The 14,507-nt window shown below is 42.2% G+C and overlaps 1 long non-coding RNA gene across 1 annotated transcript; it reads right to left on the bottom strand.

The window, feature by feature from the left end:
- Window positions 1–2,951: 2,951 nt before the first annotated feature.
- On the bottom strand, window positions 2,952–14,116 carry LOC105493401 (uncharacterized). Its single transcript, XR_011608674.1, has 4 exons — window positions 13,658–14,116; window positions 10,687–10,999; window positions 9,432–9,550; window positions 2,952–3,716 (listed from the first exon to the last, which is right to left on the bottom strand). It is a non-coding gene; the product is annotated as an uncharacterized lncRNA (long non-coding RNA).
- Between the last annotated feature and the right edge of the window lie 391 nt (window positions 14,117–14,507).

Genomic DNA, 14,507 nt, shown 5'->3' with positions numbered 1-14,507 from the left:
AGACGAAGACTGAAAGTAAGATTAAATGGTAATTTTGATGAATTGCTGGAGGCTGAGTTTGACATACTAAGGGACATAAAATGGATCCATATACAATTCTCAAATAAAAACATAAAAAGTGAAGCGAAGAGAAAAAAGCCACCAAACATAATGAGACCTTTATTACCCTAAGAACGAAACCAAATAAAGACATTTAAAGACGTTAAACAGAGGAAAAGGACAGGTCGCTATCTCTCATAAACATAGGCAATAAAATCCTCAACAAAATAGCAGTGAAATGAATTCAACAACGTAAAAAAGGAATGTAAAACTACAAGTAATCAGGATTATTCTCTGTTTCAAAGGTTTGCTCAACATTGGAAAATCAATCCTGCCATTCACAACATCAAGAGGCTACTCATCACATGCTCGTATCCACTGACGCAGAAGAGGCATGTGCCAGAGTCTCATGTCCTTTTATGACAAAAACTCCCAGCAAGCTAGAACTAGAGAGGAACATCCTCAGTTTGATAAAGAACATGAAAAATTAAACCAAGTACATACAGCCAGCATCATACTTAATGGTGAAAAATCTGGAAGCTTCTCTCCTACGATCAGAAACAAGACAGATGTCCTCTCTCACCACTCTTGTTCAACATCATACTGGAACTTCTAACTGGTGCAGTAAGATGGGAGGTAAAAATCAAATGTATCTAGATAGGAAGGGAAGAAATGAAACTGTCTGTGTTCACAGATGACATGATTTTCTCTGTTAGAAACATCCCAAGCAACAGTAAAACTCTTTTTATTATTTTATTTTATTGTTTTTTGAGACAGAGTCTCGCTTTGTCACCCAGGCTGGAGTTCAGCGGCATGATCTCGGCTCACTGCAAGCTCCGCCTACTGGGTTCACACCATTCTCCTGGCCTCCAGAGTAGCTGGGACTACAGGCGCCCGCCATCACGCTTGGCTAATTTATTGTATTTTTAGTAGAGACGGGGTTTCACTGTGTTAACCAGGATGGTCTCGATCTCCTGACCTTGTGATCTGCCCACTTCGGCCTCCCAAAGTGTTGGAATTACAGGCGTGAGCCACCGCGCCTGGCCCAGTAAAACTCTTTAAAAAAAACAAATATAAATATAATACAATGTATTAAAAAATAAAATACAGCATTTTGAATAAATAACAAAGGACCCATATTTTGGAAACTATAAAACTAATTTTCTTTAAACTAATGATCTAAATAAATGTAAAAGTATTCTCTGCTCATAAATTGAAAACTGAATATTAAAATGCAATTTTTTTCAACTTGATCTATAGATACAATGCATTCCCAATCAAATTCCCAACAGAAATTTTGTTGATATTGGAAACTGATTCTAAAGATTATAGGAAAAGGCAAAATGCATAGAATAGGTCAAAATGCAGAAGGAGGGGGAGGAAGAGGACGAGGAAGCAGAAGAAAGAAGAAGGAGGAGGAGGAGTAGGAGGAAGAAGAAGAAGAGGAGGAGAAGAGGAAGAGGAAGAAGAAGAAGCAGAAGAAGAAGAGGAGGAGGAGGAGGAGGAAGGACGGATGAGGAGGAGGAGGGGGGAGGAGGAAGAGGAGGTGGAAGAGGAAAAGGAGGTGGAGGAGGAGGAGGGAGGAGGGGGAGGAGGGAGAAGGAGAAGGAGATTGGAAGGCTCATACCACTTGATAGCAAAAATTTATATAAGACTACAATGATCAATACAGCATGATATTAGAGAAAAAATAGATACGCATAGATCAATGCACCAAAACAGACAGATAATAAATAGAGCAAGTCAAATGTAGTCAACTGATCTTTGACAACGGTACAAAACAACTCAATGTAAAATTGACAGTCTTTTCAATGAATGGTACTGGCAAACTGGATGTTTTATATATATGTATGTGTGTGTGTGTATGTATGTGTGTGTGTGTGTGTGTGTGTATATATATATGCATCCTAGCCATAACACAAAAAGCTAGACCCATGAAGTAGGAAGATTAAGTTGGACTTTGTAAAATTACAAATTCATGTTCTGAGAAAGACACTGTAAAGGAAATGAAAAGACACGCCGTAGGCTAAGAGAAAAGATTTGCAAAGCTCATACCTGACAAAGCACTTGTACCCAAAATGTACAAAAAACTCTTAAAACTCAATATGAGAAAATAAACCACTCAATTTAAAAATGGGTAAAAGATATGAAGAGATTCCACACCAAAAATGATATGCAGATGGAAAATAAGCATATGAAAAAATATTCAGTGTCCTATTTCATTAGGGAGTTGTAAGTTCGACTTTTGTGAATGAGATTGCAGTGAGATACCTCTGCTAATGTCTTAGAATGGCTACAGTCCAAAACGCTGACAACACCAAGTGCGGGTGAGGACCTTGAGCAGCAAGAGCTGGCATTCACTGCTGGTGGAAATAATGATATGGCCAATATGGAAGACAATTTGGTAATGTACAATGCTCAGCATGCATGTGGCATATGATCCTACAGTCACACTAGTAGGAATTTACTCGAATGAGCTGAAAACTTAGGTCCACACAAGAAACTTCACAGCAATGTCTATAGCAGCTTGATTTACAATCGAAGCCACCAACATGTCCGTCAGTGGCTGAGCAGATACACACACTGTGGTATATGCAGACAATGGAATATTATTTTTGTAATAGTCCCAAACTAATAACAGTCTAGAGGTCCTTGAATGGGTAAATGGTTAAACAAGCTGGGGTACATCCATACCATGGGATGCAACTCAACAATAAACCAGAAGGAACTATTGCTCCAGGCAACAATGCAGATGAGTCTCCAGGACATTATGCAGGGCTAGAATAGCCAATCCCAGTGGTGACGTAGTGTATGATTCCATTTAAATAACACTTTTTCAATGAAAAAACTGCAGAAATGGAGGGCAGATTAGTGTTTGCCAGAGGCTAGAGACAGCTGCTGCAGGCGTGGGCGTGAATGCAGTTATAAAAGGGCAACAGGAGTGATCCTGGGTGATGCTGCTGTGAGGCTCCCCTGAATGAGGTAGCAAATGCATGAACCTACACATGTGAGAAAATTGATAGGACTAATCACACACACCAAACACCACACACACATACACCTGCAAATACAAACAAAACAGGAAATCTGAATGAGATTGGTGGAGTGTATCAATGTCAATTTCTTTAATGTGATATCAATTATAATTTACAAAATGTTACCACTGGGAGAAAGTGGGTAAAGTATACACATTATCACTGTATATTATGTTTTACAACTGGCCTAAATTGACAATAACCTCAATAAAAATTTTGAACTAATAAAGAAGGACTTAAATAGGCATTGATCCAAAAAATCTGAAAGAAAAGTCTGTGAGTGGGTTCCTTGACAAGTCAACAATGGCTTTATTTTCTACAAACAGGGAACCCCTTCTCCGCTGCCCCAGGTTCCCTCTGTGTTGTGCGTGTATGTGTCTTTTCATGGGTTTCTGTTTCTTTGCTAGTAATTTTCCTCTCTGACTCTGACTGACAGGTAGAGCAGGGTGAGACCACACAGACCAACAAGTTCATTTCTCTGCTTTGCAGCGGGAGCACCTCCCTGCAGTCTCCTGGGATACAGCCCACACCAGACAGACTGAGCTCTTGTGATTTTCAACAGCAACTATTTTTCTGCTCTCATTTTTTCAGCCTCTGCTTTGTATCTCCTCACTTGCATCCTTAATTGACCATAATGTAGAGCTGAAAGAAAAGATTGAATTATTTATCACTATATTAATGAATAGTTTCATATTCCTTGTCTTTAAACTTATAAACAGATGAATGGAGTATTTCACATTTCTCTAAGACGAGTACTCTGAATCAATTGCTTTTTATTTATAAAACCTATAGTGTTTCTCTCATAGGTAATGATCCTAGAAGAAGAAAAAATAGATTTCTTATGGCATCACTAAGCATTCAATCCAGGTACTCTCTTGAAAATATTACAATTACTGTTACTACTCACCGTTTATAATAAAAGTGAACAAGTTCAACAAAACAGCTCTGGGCAGTTTGACAACAGCTCAAGAGACTGACTCTCTTTGTTTCCCAAAATTGGATATATAGTAGATTTTACCAAATATTTGCTCAATTTTAAATCAATGAATGCAGTTTTGCTTCGTTGAACCACTTATTTTGGGAAAATGTCACAGTTCCAAGCTGAGCTTTACTAGTGAAATTTGCAAGTAATTATTTATAATGATATGCAAATTATCATCAGGCAATTCAGTAAAAAGATTAAAGATGGAGTGGCAATATTAAAACTCCAGGAATTAATTGCTGTGAAAAAAGAAATGATTTTTAAAAATAATGTGAGCTATTTGTAAAAATTGAAATTTCTTTTTTAGGTTACTGATTTTGAAAAAGTTAAAATACGAAATGAATCTAAGATCCTTAAATGCCAATAAAAACCTCTTCTGGAAATTACCCTTAACTTATAGCCCAGTTTCACTGATACAACCTTTAAAACACCAGAGATTTGAGCAAAGGAGTCAAAAATGTGTGTATTAGACGGGAGCCCCATAACCTGTCTGAAATTGAAAGGATTTCAGAGTGCAGTGGTTAAGCTGGCTGACTCTGAGGGTGGGAGAACGGGGTAATTTGTGGTGTATTTTGAGGAATTATTGAACCTTCCTGAGCCTCTATTTCCCGATCTACAAAATGAGACAGTTTAATATGTACCTTCCGCTTGGGAATTTCATAAAGATTAAATGTAACACCATAATTAAACGTCTTAGTATATTGTCTGGTTTACAATAAGAAAGAAATGTTTGGTAATATAAATATGTGTTATAGTTATTATTTTTGAAGGAGATAGTGAAATAAATCAGTACTTATATGTGATAAATAAAACGAAACTTTATGTTTACCATGATAAAAATATACAGTGCAAATGAACATAAAGGAAAACATACATTTGAAAATAATTTTTTTTTTTCTTTTTGAGGCAAGATCTTGCTCTTCGCCCAGGCTGGAGTGTAGTGTGCAGTCACGGCTTACTGCAGCCTCAACCTCCTGGGGCTCATGCAATCCTCCTGCCTCAATCTCCGAGTAGCTGAGACTACAGGCACATGTCACCATGCCCAGCTAATGCTTGTATTTTTTGTAGCGACAGGGGTCTCACTATGTTTCCCAGGCTGGTCTCGAGCTCCTGAGATCAACGTGTCTGTCCGCCTCAGCCTCCCAAAGTGTTGAGATCACAGGCATGAGTTATTGCACTGTGCCCAGCTAAAAAATCCTTTATCTTACCCTAGGTAAAGAATTGTCTCTACACATAGTCATTATGTATGTGTGTGTGTGTGTGTGTGCATGCACGTATAGTCCTCCAGAGTTATCCAGTGCATATCCAAGTGTATTTCACCCTTTTTTTTTGAGATGGAATCTTACTCTGTAGCCCAGGCTGGAGTGCAGTTGCACGATCTTGGCTCACTGAAACTCTGCCTCTGGGGTTCAAGTGATTCTCCTGCCTCAGCCTTCTGAGTAGCTGGGATTACAGGTGCCCACCACCTCGCCTGGCTAATTTTTTTTTTTTTTGTATTTTTTAGTAGAGATGGGGTTTCATCATTTGGCCATGTTGGTCTCGAACTCCTGACCTCAGGTGATCTGCCCGCCTGTGTATTTCACCCTTTAAGAAACACAAATGGAAGCAGACGATATCCTTAGCTCTGATCCTTTCTGTTGCTCAGTGATAAATCCTTAAGATTGTTCTATATCAACACATAGAGATCTACAGCCACGGCTTTTCCTGAATCTCACTCATCATGTTTTCCTCTCCAGGGGAAAAGAGAAGTCATTTCCACGTTGACGTTGCAGGTCATGACCTTTACTTTCTGCTAATTACATGACAGTGCAGTGTAGTAGGACATGGGCAGATAAGGCAATTTGACATTTAGGTAATCATTCTTGACAATTATTCAAGCTACATCTACAAAGACCAGATAAGGAAAGGCATCCAGCCTCCTGAAATTCTAATCAAAATAATGGCAGATATTTTTAATTAAGCAGTTGTGAAATGTTTGGTGAAAACATACTTAATTTTTCAGAACTATTGGGAACTATTTCAGAACTATTTCTCTTTCTGGAATCTCACGCTGTTTACTAGACCTAATGTCATCATTTCTAAAATGCAGCTGGATAGAGTGAAATTGTTGTAGAAAGTGAATTTTCTCAGCAGTAAATCTACTAATAATGAAATTTAAACTCCTGTGCATATTCTAAAGCCAATGAGTGTAAATCTGGTAGGCATCTTCCGCCCTTCACATTCAAACCTTCTGCAATACAGGAAGTGAGAAACCCCTTTAAATATCTGCTCTCAAGTGTGATCTTCACTCCCCTTTTCCTACCAAGAGGGTGATCACAGTACGGATTGTGGACAATGGGGTCTCCATACTCGGGCCTTACCTAGGCTGAGTGGTAACTGTCTACACTCACTCCACACATGGCTTCCAATTCATGCACCTGGATCTGAAGTTTCTACTGCAGCATGTAATTTGCATTATCTCCTCACTTTTAGAATTTGGACAGAAGACTATTTTTTTTCAGTCGGGACAAAAAAATACTACGTGGGAGAGGAAAGAGTGGTTTTTGCCTTCTCCTATTCACCCTGCTGATGAGGGAGGAATTCCCACACTAGGGCCATGGCAAGACTCAACACTTGATCCCTGGGCCTGGACAGAGGACAATAATGGTAGCTGATCACTCACACAGACTTATAGCCTGGAGGAAGAGCACAGCACACACCACGCATGGAGCCACACAGAGGGTGCACACAGGAGAATAGAGAAGAGTGAGCATGTAGGGGCTATGGGAAGCAGGCTTTGTAGGAAGGAAAGGTTGAAGTAATGAATTAGCCTGTCCTCACATTGCTAGTAAAGACATACTCAAGACTGGGTAACTTATAAAGGAAAGACGTTTAATAGACTCACAGTTCCACATGGCTGGGGAGGTCTCACAGTCATGGCGGAAGGCAAATAAGGAGCAAAGTCATATCTTACATGGCGGCAGGCAAAAGAGCTTATGCAGGGAAACTCACCTTTAAAAAACCATCAACTCTCGTGAGACTTATTCACTATCATGAGAACTGCACAGAAAAACCCGCCCCCATGATTCAATTCCCTCCCACCGGGTCTCTCCCATGACATATGGGGATTATGGGAGCTACAATTCAAGATGAGATTCAGGTGGAGACACAGTCAAACCATATCAAGTAACTTCTGGTTCCCAGGGGCAGATTCAGTCAGCTTGCTATTAAATAATTCTGAAGGGTAGCTGGGAACTGAGATGCAATACTCAGGATTAGACAGGGCCTGTGCCCAGTCCCCATGGTGAGGAGGGCTCTCTGGCTAGGGGACTTAACCATGGGAGCAGATTAGTGAGGAGAACTGGCAGTTGGGCCATCTGAGTCCCTCCCAACCTCCCCAGGTGTGAAGGAAACCCATACCAGTAGGCTTAATTTTAAGCCTTACAGTGTAACAGTGGACACATGGGAGAGTTTCGAGAGTTTTTTTGTATGTTTGTTCGTTTGTTTGCTTTTTTGAGATAGAGTCTCGCTCTGTAGGCAGGCTGGAGTGCAGTGGCACAATCTTGGCTCACTGCAACCTCCGCTTCCTGGGTTCAAGTGATTCTCCTGCCTCAGCCTCCCGAGTAGCTGGGACTACAAGCACGCATCGCCACGTCCAGCTAATTTTTGTATTTTCAGTAGAGACAGGGTTTCACCATATTGGCCAGGATGGTCTCGATCTCTTAACCTCGTGATCCACCAGCCTCAGCCTCCCAAAGTGCTGGGATTACAGGCATGAACCACTGCACCGGGCTGAAACAGTGTTTTTATATTTGTTGTCTGTTTGTTTGTTTTCCTATTTCCTCTTTACTGGGTGACCCATTGAGTAACAGACCCCAAGTGGCACTGGAAGGACCCATGCCAATGACTTTTGCTGACAGCAGCTCTAGGAGACAGGGAGCCACAGCTCACATCCCAGGTGATGGAAGGGACCTCATGGACTTTGCCTCTCAGTGCTTCTGTCTATGAACATCCTTCCTTTACACTCTGGCAGCACATCTGTAAACACTATCCAGCTTTCAAAGACGTGGGTATCCATGGCATGTTCTCACTTTTGCTTAAATACAAAGTTTACGAATATGGAGTTCTCTAGTTGCATCATAACCAATCCCAGCTGTAAAGAGATGCGTGACCATTTAGAACATTCCCAGATGTCTGTGAAATAAACTGTCTTTCTCTCTTTGAAAATGCATCCTGATGGCTAGCTACACTATGACCTAGCAGGCTGGAGGGGAAAATGGAACAAAAAAGTTTGGTTCTTCCAGATGCAGTTAAAGTATCATCCCTAGTGATAGTGATGTTCCTGAGGAATCGCATATTCTTCTGTGCTGGAGAAAGTGGCATGAAGTCATTTGTATTGGGAGCTTCCATTTGGCAGGATTGTGTGCCTGGAGATCATCTCCAAGGACAGCTTTCAAAGACGGGAGAGAAGAGCCAAGACCAAAACTGCAGGGGTGAGCGTCTCACTACCGCCTCCCTGTGGACGGGAACGGACTCTGCAGAGAATTTACTGTAGAACGAGCCCCAGTGTCAGCTTCTAAACTTGTCCTTTAAACAATAAAGTCACCATCTTCCTCTATTAGGTACCACCTCCGTTATTATTTACTTAATCTATTTTCTTTAAATTGACTCATTTTTCTAAGATACATCTATTTTAAAGAGATTGTGTATGTCACGACTATATGTGAAAGCTAATATCAAATACTGCAGATTAAGTTACCGATAAGTGAAAACATGATCAAAACTATGTTGTTACAATCCAGCCAAATAGTAGGTTTTTCCTGTCAACAAATTAATGAGTGTTAGGAAGGAGCTTCTGCACAGCAAAAGAAACTATCATCAGAGTGAACAGGCAACCTACAGAATGGGAGAAAATTTTTGCAATCTACTCATCTGACAAAGGGCTAATATCCAGAATCTACAAAGAACTCAATCAAATTTACAAGAAAAAAAACAAACAACCCTATCAAAAAGTGGGCAAAGGATATGAACAGATGCTTCTCAAAAGAAGACATTCATACAGCCAACAGACACATGAAAAAATGCTCATCATCACTCGCCATCAGAGAAATGCAAATCAAAACCACAATGAGATACCATCTCACACCAGTTAGAATGGCAATCATTAAAAAGTCAGGAAACAACAGGTGCTGGAGAGGATGTGGAGAAATAGGAACACTTTTACACTGTTGGTGGGACTGTAAACTAGTTCAACCATTGTGGAAAACGGTGTGGCGATTCCTCAAGGATCTAGAACTAGACACAGCCCAATCATAGCACCCCCCTTTTTTCTCTGCAATAGGCCTCCCTGTTCCCACATCTTCATTAAGACAGCTGCCTCCAGGGGTTGCAGGTACCTCATTGCCAGATTCGCTGATTCCCTCAATGTCTCCGCAGCAATCAGAATTTCCTGGGCATTTTCACTGGAGTTTTCTCACACCGGGATTCCAAGGATTAGAGGTTTGAACGGCTGTAGCTGTGAAAAGTGGGAAGGAAGAATAAAGTATATTATTTGGCTCTAAATTGCCCATATTTTCACATTAGTTTTCTAGCATTGTTTTAGACGTAAACAAATACACTACCATAATAAAAAATGTTAACCTTTAATAGAGTAGTATTTCTTATACCTATAAAACTGTTACTAAATCAATAATGTATCTACTTTCTATTACCCTTCTCTGCAGCTAAGAATCCTGGAAATCAGCTAATATTCATTGACACAGGGATGGTGCACAATCATTCAGCAATTCTCAGATAGAGTACTTTATTCTGCATTTCATGGGAAAAGGTTCTGGGGCCCAAAGTGCTAATTAACTTTTCCAGACTCACATGTCTAATGGGTCATGGAGACAAAGGCATTACAGAGCTCAGAGTGGCGCATGGGTCTGAGTTTCCTGACAGGTTGGTTTCACTCCACACCTGAGATTCCCGTGTAACCTTTGCTACTGCATGGACCAGCTGATCCACATGTCCTAAGAGGGCTTTCTCAGTGATAGAATCAGCAAGCCCTGAAGATCTGAAAGTCTGCCTTCAGAACCGACCTGTGTGTGACCAGGCGAGGTGGCTCACACCTATAATCCCAGCACTTTGGGAGGCCGAGGCAGGTGGATCACTTGAGGTCAGGAGTTCAAGACCAGCCTGGCCATAATGGCAAAATCCCGACTCTACTAAAAATACAAAAATTAGCTGAGCATGGTGGCCCGCACCTGTAATCTCAGCTACTCAGGAGGCTGAGGCAGGAGAATCACTTGAACCTGGGAGGTAGAGGATGCAGTGAGCGGAGGTTGTACCACTGCACTCTAGCCCAGGTGATACAGTGAGACTATGTCTCAAAAATAAAAAAATAAAGAACTAACCCGTGTGCAGCCCACATTCTGTGCTCTGTCTACAAACCAGGTCCTTTTCTATAATTAACAGTTTAACCAATGATTGGAAGAGAACTAGTGTTCCTCAAAATTTTGAGAAAGGTAAATAAACCTTAAATAATAGATATATTAGTTTAATTAGTTAATTCTTCTTCATGTTCAGTTGGGAAGCCAGGAAGCCAAATAGAGCTAATTGTAAATCTGTGTTTGACAAATAAAAGGCTGAGTGGTTAGTTAATTAAAATACCCAGGGGCAGGAATTGCCGGAGCGTTGCACTCCTCGTGAAGGAAGCGGGAGGAGGCGCTGGGAGTGGGCAGGGCAGCCTCTGCGCTGCCAGGAGCAAGGTGGCTGAGGGGATGCACCATGGGAACCTCTGCAGTGCTCTCTGTGCACACACGGTGATGATGACTGATCAGAGTGGCAGAACCTCATGTCCCAAAAGTCGCGCAATGCCTCAGCTAGCAGAGGCACCCAGTACCATCTCCGGAAGCTCCATTCTTTCAGCTTGGGGTCGAAGGCTTAGAGAGGAAGCATGAACTCCCAAGGTCACCTGAAGACTCTGTGGCAAAAACAGACACAGAACCTAGGGTCAAGGGCTCCACAACCAGTTCCCCATCCATCGCTATTTATTAAGCACTTATTATGTACTTAGCATCTTGCAATGTTTCACACAAGGAAACTTGATTGTTTCCCTAAGGAAACAATTACTTATTCATTTAGCAAGTACTTATTGAACTTCTACTATGTGTGAAGTGTCAAACAGCAGAAAGCCAGACTCTTGTTTAAAATGTGAGACATAATTTGGGCTGGGTACGGTGGCTCACGCCTGTAATCCCCGCACTTTGGGAGGCCGAGGCAGGTGGATTACCTGAAGTCAGGAGTTTGAGACCAGCCTGGCCAACATGATGAAACCCCATCTCTACTAAAAATACAAAAATTAGCCAGGTGTGGTGGCATATGCCTGTAATCCCAGCTACTTGGGAGCTGAAGCCAGAGAATTACTTGAACCCAGGAGGCAGAGGTTGCAGTGAGTCAGGGTTGTGCCACTGTACTCCATCCTGGGTGACAGAGTGAGACTCCATCAAAAAAAAAAAAGAAAGAAAAAGAAAAGTAAGACATATTTTATACATACAACTGTTGCAGGAGAGGGCGATTTCAGTATCAACTGAGTTCATATTCAGTGATACAATAGGCAGGAGGCTTTTAAAATTCCTGGGTGTGCTAAGTGAAAAATACAGAAGGATATTAAGGGGAGCATTGGACATGGACATGATTAGGCCACCCATGTTTGCTAAATGGCGCTTATCTGAGTTAGGCTCCTACCCTCCCACAGGACCCAGGAGACAGAGGCCCTGTGTTTATGACCGTGTTTCAAAGGGATGGCTTCCAGGTCCAGGAGAGAGATACTTCTAGGTTAAAAAACTTGGAGGAGGCCAGGAGAAGATTTACGTCCTTAAAGGAGCAGAGACAGAATTTACAATGGCAAGTTTTCTAGAGCGAATGCTTTGAGAAAAGAAAGGCAGGGGCATATAGTCAGGACTTGGCTGGGACAAGCAGTAGACTCAGCAGTCTTCAGCTTCCTCAGGAAGAACTTAAGAGGGTGGGGGCCGGGTGTGGTGGCTGACGCCTGTAATCCCAGCACTTTGGGAGGCCAAGGCGGGTGGATTGCCTGAGCTCGGTGTTCGAGACCAGCCTGGAGAACATGGTGAAACCCTGTCTCTACTAAAATACAAAAAAATTAGCTGGGTGTGGTGGCATGTGCCTGTAGTCCCAGCTACTCAGGAGGCTGAAGCAGGAGAATTTCTTGAACCTGGGAGGCAGAGGTTGCAGTGAGCTGAGATCACGCCACTGCACTCCAGCCTGGGCGACAGAGTAAGACTCCGTCTCTAAAAAACAAAAAAGAGGGTGGGGTTGTCATCCTAGGGACCCAGACTTGAACTAACAGAAACGATGCTAGTGCTTACTCAAGCCTCTTGGGGCGAGGATGGACAAAACTGCTCATGCTGAGGGTCTGTAATTCTCATAGGCCTAGTCTAGAGGAGGCTCAGGGAAGCCTGACTAAAGTTTGGTCAAGGAGACAGTCTTTGTCCTAAGAACTGTGTATAAAACCATGAAGGAAACAGAGAATCATGACTTTACAGCATTTGTATAATAATGATGGAGCTTATTACATTCAATTCAGTTTCATCTGGATAAATGTAACTTACTCAAATTCACCTTTCTGTGTGTGTTGCCCAGGGAGAGAGGGAAATGGGGAGGTAGGGGAGAGAGAGAGAGAGAGACTGATTTTGAGAGAAAGCGGAAACCAGCTAAATGACTCTGGTAAATCAGTCAGTGGTCCCATTGAGCGTTTGCCTCCAAAGCCAAGTGGGAAAAGAAAGACTAAAATCTAGTGCTGACGGTTTGCTTCAGTCCAAAAGTTTCAGCATCTGAGCCTCTCATTCTACTGCCTGTGATTCCAGTGTTTGAAGATTCATAGCTTTTTATAATCTATCCCTTCGATGTAAGCCAACAGCTTCTCCTGGCATTTATCAGAGATGGCCATCTGTTCCCATGCTCGTGGGGACTGTCCGTGGGGGATTTTCCAACAGCCAGTCCATAGGTCTTTAAAGTGGCAACTTCGTGCGTCAGTTTGGGCCCTGGGAGAAGACAGGATGTCATTCACAGAAAGTGTACTGAAGATAGTTGAACAAGGGGCCTGTTTATAGAGGACCTGGGCAGGTTAGAGAATCAAGGGCTGTCAAGGCGCCTTCTAGGACCTGGAAGGTATAGAAGGTCTCTATCGAGCTCAGGATCAAGTCGGGGGTAAAGGCATTTGTGAGGCAAGTACCTGGGAAGATGCACTGCTCACTGTAACTGTGGCTACGCAGAGCCACTGGCAGGACCCAGGTGAGGCACGAAGGCAATGGGAGAATGAATTATCCAAGTTCTCTCCTCCACTAGTCAATCACAATGACTAAAAAGCTGAAGGCCAGCTTCAACATGGAGAGACTGCGTTACTCAGACAGTGCTATTAGCACTCAGTCAGCCCAGCCTGGCCTCACCACGCGAATCTGATTTCCTCTTGGCTGCAATATTTCAGGCAAGCTGGCTCCATGTGGAGGCCTTTACGTCCTATCAGCTTAACAACCACAGCAGAAGGCAGGGAGGGGGGACAGGGAACTGGGGTGGGGGGAGGAAGAGTGAGATTGATTTTGAGATTAAACCTCTTTCTCACCAGGTTTGGCCAAAGTCCAGGTTTGTATCCCACCAGAAGGACTTGGCCACATATCCCTTTCTGTCACAGTCCCTGCCGACTGGCTGAGCCTGGAGACTGTGTCCTTCCCTGGAGGTCTGAGTCTAGGTCATTGAATGTCCAGGGGCGGCAGCTCTTTGCAATTCAGGATGCTGCCAGGAGGAAAGTGGTGACAGAGGCTGTGCAGGAAAAATAAAATAAAAATAAAAAACTTCCGCTCAGGTCCTGCAGATGCACAGCAGCTTGGGTCTCTATATCCTTTCGTGTAACTGCTGCACGTAAAGCTTGTATCCTAGGAATGTGGGGAGACTCTTCATGACATTTTCAGAATCCACCCGGATGAATTCCATCTGCATTAGGATTTTTCCCCCAATGTAGATGGCTTTGATGACTGTCATCCCCCAAATGGGGAATCTGGTATGGTTTCTGGAACATAACAGCATGCAGTTCTTCACAGATAATATTGAATGAATGACTAAATACACTACAAAACATCTTTCTTCTACTCTTTTCGTGTTTAGCAGCCTGAACTAATCAGAAGGAAACTCACTTAAAACAAGAACTGACTTCTTCCTGTGAAGGATCATGAAAGTTTTGAGCATTCCATCAGAATGCAGATATTTAACATCCTCTCTCTAACTTGTTTCTCAAGAAAGATTTATAGAATGTAAGATAAGGCAGTTAAGATGACAGTGTTTTTTTTATTAGACATAGCCATGCATAAACCTTAAATCCAAAATCTTTCTCTTAATATTTTTGCATCCATATAATCCACCTCCTCTATGTGTTAATAAATACTTTGTCTAAGAGGGAAGGTAGGAGGGAGAAAAAG

Source organism: Macaca nemestrina, chromosome 10, assembly GCF_043159975.1.
Source record: "Macaca nemestrina isolate mMacNem1 chromosome 10, mMacNem.hap1, whole genome shotgun sequence".
NCBI classification, from domain to species: Eukaryota; Metazoa; Chordata; class Mammalia; order Primates; family Cercopithecidae; genus Macaca; species Macaca nemestrina.
The sequence above is the reverse complement of the archived record's forward strand: the minus strand, read 5'-3'. Positions and strand labels throughout refer to the sequence as shown.